At 42.2% G+C, this 10,941-nt stretch overlaps 1 pseudogene; it reads right to left on the reverse strand.

Moving 5' to 3' along the window:
• Positions 1 to 4,908: 4,908 nt before the first annotated feature.
• LOC125484940 lies at positions 4,909 to 10,450 on the reverse strand (annotated as a pseudogene).
• Positions 10,451 to 10,941: the final 491 nt, after the last annotated feature.

Consider the following 10,941-nt stretch of genomic DNA (forward strand, 5'->3'; position numbering starts at 1 on the left):
GAGTTGTCTCACTAATTGACCCAACTATGCTCTGTTGAATTCTAATCCCCTCAACTATCCATTCCCTCAATAGCTCTCCAATTTCCCCTGTTTTTCGTTCCCCGACCTTGCCTTCCTGAGTGATGTGAGGAACAACCAGCCTTTGGAAAAATATGTTTGAGCAGCAATTGAACTGATTTGAAAAGATGGGAGTTGGTCTGTACCATTTGCTTTATTGATTCAGCACTATCTCATGCTTCAGTAAATACACTCAAATTGGCAGCACTATGTGTCTCAGTCCTAACATTTCATATTCTGGGCAATCTCTAAATACAGACTATAATACTCAGCTTACACAGTATACAAATCTCACACAATTTGTGACTGGAGGGACACAATGATGTGTGACAATCATTGGCAAAATCTGATACAAAGTTGAATACATACAAAAAGGAAACATGAAACAATTATTAACTTTCTCTGGCAGCTCATTCCATACATGCACCACTCTCTGCATGAAAAAGTTGCCCCTTAGGTCCCTTTTGAATCTTTTCCCCTCACCTTAAAACTATGCCGTCCACTTTTGGGCTCTCCTACCCTGGGAAAAAGACCTTGACTATTCACCCTATCCATACCCTCTATGATTTTATAAACTTCTATAAGGTGACCCCTCAGCCTCCGATGTTCCAGAGAAATTAGCCCCACCCTATTCAATCTCTCCCTATAGTTAAAACCCTCCGAACCTGGCAACATCCTTGTAAATCTTTTCTGAACCCTTTCAAGTTTCACAACATCTTTTCAATTGCAGGGAAACCAGCTTTGCATGCAATGTTCCAAAAGTTGCCTCACCAATGTTCTGTACAGCTGCAATATGACTTCCCAACTCCTATACTCAATGTACTGATCAATAAAGGCAAGCGTATCAAACCCCACCTTCATTACCCTGTCTACCTGCAACTCCACTTTCAAGAAACTATGAACCTATACTCCAAGGTCTCTTTGTTCAGTAGCCTCTAACCTGATATAATCAGATGGATTTTTTTTTTCCCTTTCAAACACTGTTTAAAAGCAAGGAGCAGCAACAGATCGTCAAACACTGACTTGGGAGTCTGTATGAATAAAAAATACATCAAAGGTATAGGCTGTGAGTTGTGAAGACCCTAACCATACTTACACAACGATTAAAGGAACACGTAACAAGGAGAGAAGGCCTCTCTAGAAGTGTTGAGGGGAAAAGAACTCTCTACAGGATTTGAGGGGAGATGGGTAGGCTTTTAGAGGAGGAGGCAGCTAAGTATCAGATACGTTGCTAGAACCTGATAAAAAAAGTATCCTGGCTTCTCTGAAAAGCAAGAGGGAACATCAGGGAGGCTCTGACCATCATTTCCCAATTACCCTAGTGAGTGGAATTATCTTGGAGGGTGATTGAAACTGAGTGAGTAATTATAAGCCATTTAGCCTCATCTCAGAACTGGAGAAATTGTAGTGAAGGAAAGTACTGATCAGCTTTTAGAATAGAATGAGTTAAAGGCAATTCCAGCATGGCTTTGTTCAAAGAGGTTTGTCTAATTGATTGAGTTTTATGGAAATAGCAAAGAAGGTTGATGAAAATACTATGTATACTGTAGCCTTTGTGTGGATTTAGGCAAGACTTTCAACATGGTCCCACTTGACAAACTGGTCAGAAAGGTATGAAGTAGTAGGATCCAATGAAGAATGGTAAATTGCACCCAGATCTGGTTCAGCAGCAGGAAGCAAACAATAGGCTTACATGGTGGCTCAGTGGTTAGCACTGCTGCCTCACAATGCTAGGGATCTGGATTTAATTTCAGCCTTGGGTGACTGTGTAGAGATTCCATGTTCTGTCTGTGTCTAGATGGTTTTCTTCTGGGTGCTCTGGTTTCCTCCCACAGTCCAAAGATATGCAAGTTAGGTGAATTAACCATGCTAAATTTGAGATTATGGAGATAGGGTTGGTTTGTGTGGGATGCTGTCTGGAGGATTGTTTCAGGCTCAATGGACTGAACAGCCTTCATCCACACTAGGGATCATATAATAAATGTGGTTACTCTACCTGGAATATTGTTTCCTGTGCACATCTCCATGTCTTGCCTCTTGCTTTACATGATATACCATTGGGAATGAAAAATTCACAATTATATTTTCACTACATGTTGAAGCATTTTACATCCAATGAGATGTTTTCTGCGATGGTATGAATGTTGGAACGCAGGATATGAGGCTAATAATTTGCAGACAGGAAACTCCCACAAACACCAACATGATAATGATCAGGAGACCACTTTCTGTGATGTTGTTTGAGGGATGGTTATTGGCCAGGACATTTGTCAAAATGGATCTACAGAATATTTCAGATCTACCTGAGAAGACAGGTGGGATCTCCCCTTATCCAGAAGATGATCCCTCTGGAAGTGCAGGACACCCACAGCCTGTCTGGATTTTATGTTCAAATCTTGGTACAAGTTCAGAACCCAAAATGTTCCCATTTAGAAAAGGCAAGTGCAATCAATTAACCTAAAAATGATCACACACAATGAATTTGAATTAAAAGAGCATCATTCAAGCATTTGCTGTTAACACAAAACATGGCCATGTGTTTGGCAGTGAAGATTAAAAGCTGCAGGATTGGTCTGTTCGACAAAAAAGTAGAAAATAGAATTTAATCTGGAGAAGTAAGACTATGGAAATGTATTTCAGGAGGACAAACAAAACAAGGGGATGCACGTTAAACAAGAGGACAGTGGGAATTGTAAACGAACAGACGGTGCTTGAAACAGTTGTTTACCAGACTGATTCCTGGGATGGCGGAACCGATATATGAAGAGAGAATGGATCTATGAGGTCTATATTCATGGGAGATTAGAACAGTCAGGGTTTTTCCCACAGAAATCTATAATATTCTAACAGGACCAGACAGGAAGGATATTCCCAATGACTGAGGAGTCCAGAACAGGAGCCACAGTCTCAGGATATGGGGTAAAGCATTTACAACTAAGATGAGGAGAAATTTCTTTATACAGAGAATGGTGTTTTCAAGAATTCTATATAGTTTTTAAGGACAACAGGATCAACGGTTATGGGGAGAAAGTCAGAAAAGGTACTGAGGTGGATGATCAGCCATATTGAACGGCAGAACAGGCTCGAAGGGTTGAATGGCCTACTCCTGCACTGATCCTCCAGGTGTAGAATAGAGCTTCTCACACTTTTTCCCAGTGGAACACCATTAAGAGGCTTGATAATTGTTTCGACCACTCAGTGAACAGCATGAGGAAGTGGTGGGTGGGGAGTGCCAGGAGGATTGATGGAGAGAAACACTGAGAGCTAGTGGTGGGGATGGGGGTGTTGGACATTACTGCCTCATCACAAGCCCATATTTTCATCTCCCCACTTTGGGAAACTGTGGTGTGAAATGTAAAGACAGTTGGCTACACTGGATCCAGAAAAAAAACTTGAGTTATGACCCAGAAAGAGCACTCTGTTAATTTCTGGTTAATGTATGGAAAGAGGACATTGCCACGCTGCACAGGGTGAGAAGGAGATTTCAGAGGATACTGCAAAAATGGAAAGTTTAAATAAATAGGGCTTCTTTGTTTAGAGCAGGGAGGTGTATAAGATTAGGTGGAACTGAGATTGAGTGGACAGGAACACTTTTCTTCCCTCAGAAGCGAGTTTGATGATCAAGGATCATAGACATAAAGTTGAAAGTAGTTGACTTATGGCGGAGTTTAGAATGTTCACACATCAAAATGATGGTGAAGAGTATAAAACTCAATGTCTGAAATGGTGCTTGAAGCAGAATCCCTCAACACATTTCAAAGATCCTGAGATGTTCATTTGAATGTGAAGCCCACAAGGCGACAGCCACAAGCTAGAACTTTCTTTTATTTGTTTATGGGATGTGGATGTAACTGGCAGGGTCAGCATTTATTATTTAATTGGCAAGAAGGCAGTAAAAAATCGACCACATTGCTGTGAGTCATTTGTAGGCCTGAACAGGTAAGGATAACAGATTTTCTTCGCTAAAAGATTCTACTGAACCAGATGGGCTTTGATGATAATCAACCGTGGTTATGTCTATATTCCAGATTTCCATTGAATTCAAACTTTGCTATCTATCATGGTGGGATTCAACCCCTTTTCCCAGCATTTTAACTTGGAGTGCTGGATTACCAATCCAATGATATTACCACTATACCACTGCCTACCCTCACTGTTAGGCTGGACTGGACAGATATATTTCATTTGAAAGCAACATGATCATTGAACAAAAACAAAGTTGCTCGAAAAGCTCAGCAGGTCTGGCAGCATCTGTGAAGGAAAAAACAAGAGTTAATGATTCGGATCCGGTGACCCTTCCTCAGAACAGTCATTGATCATTGAACAGTCTCTTCAGTGATGTATATCTCCTTGATTCTGTGAAGATTGTCAGTTGAAGAATGAAGGTCAACAATACAAGCAGCTGTACAGCATCATCTGTCGCTACAGGCAGAAGTACAGAGTCAGCTGCTACTACAGACTGCTGCACAAATAATGGTCTGAACTACAGACTGACAAATGTCTAAAGGGTGAAAAGTAAAATGAATGCAGCATCAGAAAGACCAAATTATAGCTGGCTGGGAGAACAAGAGTTGATCCATTTGTAGTGACACAAAGATAAAGGTTAAATGTCTTTTTCTGTGTAATTCTGTTTCATTTTGTTTCAGCTGCTTGATAATAAAGAAGAAAGTGAAGAAATTTGTATCAATCAGCATTGTGTGGTACCAAGTCAAATATTGTACAATTTGTAAATTGGCACATTGATTGTCATTGTTCCAGTGATGATTTGCCTTACCAGAGGGGTTGAGGTTTTTAGGAATGGGACGTGAAGTGGAATCAGTTCTATTGCAGGAAAGTGGCCAGTACAAGCTGTTATTTCACTGACGGCAGAAAAAGAACAAAGGGGTAAGTGAGCACATTCTTCAATTCCTCTCTGAATTTGCTCTGGGTCATGACATAAATACAGGTGTTGCTGCAGGAGCTGAGGAGCTGCAACATTGGCCTGATGTAACCAATAACAAATGGAAGGCGGTTTTTGAGAAGCCGATCAATGATGTGGTTTAATGTAATTCACTCGTCAATGGTGTACACAGCTTGTGTCATCCAGAGCAATATGAAGCTGGCAGAGATACTGAAGAGAAGGATGATAGACTTCCTGTGGTTCTCCATTTCTGATTCTGTGTATCCCCCTGACTCCGCAACCTGCTGCGAGCTCTACTCACCAACAAAATATTCCGTACCTTCAGGGCATTGAGGAGCACAATCAGAACAAATGGGAGCAGTGGGGTAGTCATACAATGTAAGAGGTCAAAGGCCTTCCACAGGGGTGAGCTGTAGTAGCTGAGTTTCACCATGCAATACAGAGGTATGGAAAAGAAATAGAGAGAATCATATCGAAAGTACCAAGGGATATTCTTTAGACAGCTCAGGACAGTCACTGCTCCAATAATCATGACTGCAATTCCCCAGGTGCAGTATTTAGTTTTCAGTTTCTCACAACAGATGGCCACAAATCGATCAAAAGTAAAGGCTACTGTGAACCAGACAGAAAGGTCTGTGGCTGCATGAGTTAGGCAGTCAATGAGGCCACACAGGGTGATGTTTTTGGTAAATGAATCTGTTGAATAAAGTGGAATAATCTGCTTCAGTGAGAATAACGGTTAGATCAGTTGATGCCATAGCCAGCAGATAGCAGGTGATACATTGGGAGAGACCACACCTTCTTCGCAATAGGATCAAAATCACCAACAGGTTAACTGTGAGGAATCAGAAACAAAATCAGCAGAATTACTCATCAGACTAGTAATGAAAAGTGGACAAGATTTTTTTGAGGAGAACAGAGACCATTCTAATAACATGCACTGAACCTGGCAGTTTAGTCAAAAGGAGCCTCAATTCCCAAGGAGACAATACTATTGAAGTCTCAAGCTTTTGTAAATATCTTCAGCCAGAAATGCTGGGTGAAAGATTCATCTTGACTTCTTTCTGAGCTGCCAACATGAAGCTGTCTGACTACAGCCAATTCAATTCCCTGCATGTAATATTAAGAAATGGTTGAGCACAGTGAACATGGCAAGGAGTATGGCAAACAATAACAGCACTGGAGATTTCTGCTCCAGAGCGAGATAACCTGCTCCTTAGAGATAAATCACTAGCATCTACCGAAAAAGTGGAGAGTTGTGTAGTTATGTTCTTCCCATAAAAGGAAAGCCAAATAGAATTCAAATTGCTCTCATTCATCAGGACAGTAGTCGAAGATTTACTTTGACAGTGCTATCAACAAGGACTTACTCTACAATAGCGTCCTCAGCAATGTTCAGTTTGGTTTGACTAGGTTCACTCAGTTCCAGAGGGAGGTGAGAGTGACCACCCTTAATATCAAGACTAGATACTGCCTGAGCTGGAGGTCTGAGCTATAGGGTGGTTTTCCTTATAGCAATAAAGTTTGAGAGAAGACCTAATAAAGGTATGTAAGATAACGACGGGAATGGCTTGGGTGGATTGTGAAGCACTTTTCCCATGAGTATTCAGGCCAATAACCAGGGCCGTACATTAAGATAAAAATTAGAAAGCTAAAAGGGGACTTGGCATACATTTTTTTGTTACTCAGAGGGCAGTGGGAGTCTGGAATGGACTGTTGAATCAGAAACTCTTGGAACATTTGAACAATATTTAGTCATTCACTTGCTTATGCCATAGCTTCCAGGACTATGGTCCAAGGATTGGAAAATGGGTTTCGTGTAGTCAGATGTTTGCTGACTGGCATGGGCATGATGAGCTGAATGATCTCCTTCTGTCTTTGATTTATAACGTTTTGTGGCATCAAGGAGTCCTGGCAAAACTGGATTTAATGGGAATCATGGGGAAAGCTTCTACTTTGTGTTGGAGCTAGTTTGGAGGCCACCTCCTGAAAGATTGTGTCTCCAACATCACTGTTGACAATGAGAGTTCAGGACTCCTATTTGGTCGTGACATTATAGTCCTGAAGCCATAGTGAGAGGGTAAAGATTTAAAAGGCACTCAAGGGGCATCTTTTTCATGCAGAGGGTGGTGCATGTATGGAATGAGCTACCAGAGGAAGTGGTGGAGGCTGGTACAATTAAAATATTTAAAAAGCATTTGGATTGGTATATGAATAGGAAGGCTTTAAAGGGATATGGGCCAAATGCTGGCAAATGGGACTAGATTTATTTGGAATACCTGGTCGCACGGATGAGTTGGACCAAAGGTTCTGTTACCGTGCTGTATATCTCTATGACTCTAAATCTCATGGCTTCAGGTTAAAAATGGGCAAGGAAACTTCCTGCTGGTTACCATGTACCGTCCTCCCATGGCCAATGAATCGGTACTTCTCCATGTTGAACGACACTTGGAGGAAGCACTAAGGGTGACAAGGACTCAGAATGTATTCTGGGTGCGGGATTTAAATGTCACCACCTAGAGTGGCTTGGCAGCAGTACTACTGATCAAGCTGGTCAAGTCCTAAAGGATATAGCTGCTAAATTGGGTGCGCAGCAGGTGGTGAAGGAACCACAGAAGGGAAGACATGCTTGATGTCACCTTCACCAATCTGCCATCTGCAGATGCTTCTGTCCATGACAGCATCAGTAAGACTGAGAAAACCCTCCATCATGTTGTGTGGCACTATCACCATGCTAAATGGGACAGACTTTGAATGGATTTAGCAAATCAAGAATGGGCATACAGGAGGCATTGTGAGCCATCAACAGCAGCAGAATTGTACTCCACCACAATTTGCAACCTCACCGTCCAGCATACCCCCACTCGACAGCTCTTGACATCAAAGCCAAATTCAACTGAGTATGGCATCAAGGAGCCCTAGCAAAACTGGAACCAATGAGTATTAGGGGCAAACTCTCCACTGGCTAGAGTCATGCCTGGCACAACAGAAGATGGTTGTGACTGTAGGAGGTCAGTCATCTCAGCTCCAGGACATCTCTGCAGGAGTTCCTCAGGGCAGTGTTCTAGACCCAGTCATCTTCAGCTGCTTCATCAATGACCTTCCCTCCATAATAAAGTCAGAAGTGGGCATGTTTGCTGATGGTTGCACAATGTTCAGCATCAATCATGATTCCTCAGATACTGAAGCATCTGGACAATATCCAGGCTTGGCCTGACAAGTGGCAAGTAACATTTGTGCCACACAAATGCCAGGCAATTACAATCTCCAATAAGAGACAATCTAACCACCACCCCTTGACATTGAATCATGTTGCAAGCACTAAATCTCCCATTATCCATATCCTTGGGGTTGCCATTGACCAGAAACTGAACTGGATTTGCCACAGAAACACAATCACTACAAGAGCAGGTCAGATGCACGGAATATTACCATGAGTAATTTACCTCCTGACTCCCCATCTTCATCAGTGATGTGACCCTTTGCTCTTCTACTTATAAATTCTGTGCCTGATACTACCTCTCTCACTAACACCTGAAGAAGGAATGAGGCTTTGAAAGCTTGTGTTTTAAAATAAACCTGCTGGACTATAACCTGGTGTCGTGTGATTTCTGACCTTGTCCATCTATTCCAACACTGGCACCTCCACATTATCACTGAGCCTACACATCCCCGAACACTACAGACAGTAACAGCATGGCCAATCCAGCTAACCTGCACATCTTTAGACTGTGGGAGGAAACCAGAGCACCTGGAAGAAACCTACACAGACACAGGGAGAACGTGCAAACTCCACACAGACAGTCTCCAGAGACGGAATCAAACTTGAGTCCCTGGTGCTGTAAGGTGGCAGTGCTAACCACTGAGCCCCACGCCACCCCTTACTTTCTTGCTAATTTACCCCTAAATTAGAGACAGAAATCTTGCTAGCTCAGCTTTAAACATGTTATCAGTGGTTAGCTCAGCATGCAAGATGGTCCAAGAGGTTGGTTAGCGCTGTGAAATAAATTAAATTTGCCAGATAACACCAATAGCATGGATTGAATTCCTGCACTGGTTAAGGTTATTAGGAAGGGCTCTGCTTTCCAACTTCTCCCTATGCCTCAGGTATGGTGACCCTCAGGTAAAACCACCACCAGCTCTCTCTAATGAGAAATTAGCTTGGTAAGACTTTTGCCATGTTGCCTTTACTTACCATCACCTTCTTGAGTAGGAAACATAGTTGAGGCAATCACCTTCCCATATCCTTTCATAGGCTGTATATTTCATTGGTAAAACCAGCATCTGTTATAGTCTGAATAGTCTTTGAACTGAATGGCTGGCTTGACCATTTGAGAGCCAACCACAGTGCTGTGGGTCACATATAGTCCAGGTGAAGATGGCAGATTTCCATTCATGAATCAGATGGTTGGTTCTTTATTTTTAAAAGTTAAGCAGCTTTTTTTTAGAAGAAATGGTTCCAGGTTGTATCGAACTCAGCCTCCAGCACATGAATTCAAATATTAGCATGGGGCTCAAGTTCCTCAGTCAAATGACATTAGCACTACACCAGCACCCTCAGCACTTGGTCTCTGGATCATCCTGAAGTCTGCTTTCATTCTGTTTAGCAGGCTGTGCCATCTCCAAAGGTGTCCACTGTGCCCAAGCCCCAACCACGAATACCCAGAAAGAGGGGCAGTGATTTTGAACATTGACCATGAGAGACATCACTGTATTCTTCCTCCCAGTTTGAAAAAACACATTTTCTTCATCTCTTTGTCTTCATTCACTTGGCTCATTCAGCACTCAAGCTATGTCTCCTCCTTTTAACACATTTCCATTAATTTTCAACTAGTCCTGTGTTTAAACAGATAGGGAAAGTACAGATAGATCAGACAGTAGATCTGTCAATAGTTCTGATAGAGCAGATAGGTTGAAAGATAGACAGACAAACAGATAGAGACACAGCCAAAGTGAGACACAGTGACAGATACAGAAAAAACACTGTCATGAAAAGTCAGTCATATCAATCCTGCTCAGCAGCAACGTGCTAACTGAGGAGAGAAGGGGCTGAATATTACCGTGCTGCTTACTATCGATGGATATCAGTAATTCAGACAGAGCAAAGTAGGCAATTCTGGCCGTGCTCAAATGATATCACCACACCCAGTGACTCGCAGATACTGAGTACACAGTGTCTCAGTCAGTATCAGTATAGCTCTCAATCAGAAACCAGTTATCCAGAGCCAATCACTGATCTGTATCCCAGATTCCCGAAAAATTCACTGGGCAGCAGCCTTACCTTGGAGATTGCTATTGCCACTATTAGTGTAAGGGAGTTGAGTGAACATAGTGGGAAAATCCTTGAGCTGCGTCTCACAAGTATCACATTGACCAACAGATAAATACAAAAAGCTTACACAATCAGGAACGGCAGAAACACTGTCACTGACCTGGGATAGCAACAGCAGCGAGAATAGGACAGAAAATCATTCGGGTCTGTGTGAGCTCCATTGTCCATGTGGATTGCTGCTGTAGTCAATCGCTCACATTCCAGCACCCAAACGCAGACTCAGTTTCATTTACAGTTCCAGTCCTTCTCTAGTGACGCACTGAGGGAGCTGCTATTTCTAAATGAGAGTAAAACCCTACTGGGACAGGGAGAGGGAAGGGAATCTTACATCATCCTTCATATTTCTGACAGTCCATTACACAAAGCCCTCTGGCAACTCCTATCAGGGGATGATATAATCTGTTGTTTAAGTAAGTGTAGAACAGGTGGGGGAAACATTTTTAACTCAGCCATGCGATTCCTATCAACGAAACCACAAATTAACAATATTTAACACTGTGGTAACTAGTTTCACTGTTGAAGGGGAAAATTTGGAATGGAAACTGTTAGATCTTAAATATCAATTCGGGTTGTCAATGCCTGGGAGATACACACTGGGGCAAGAGACAGGATTGAAAATACTATTCACACATGACCTGGTTCCTAAAATTAG

The sequence above is a fragment of the Rhincodon typus genome, chromosome 15, assembly GCF_021869965.1.
Source record: "Rhincodon typus isolate 14 chromosome 15, sRhiTyp1.1, whole genome shotgun sequence".
Lineage (NCBI taxonomy): Eukaryota > Metazoa > Chordata > Chondrichthyes > Orectolobiformes > Rhincodontidae > Rhincodon > Rhincodon typus.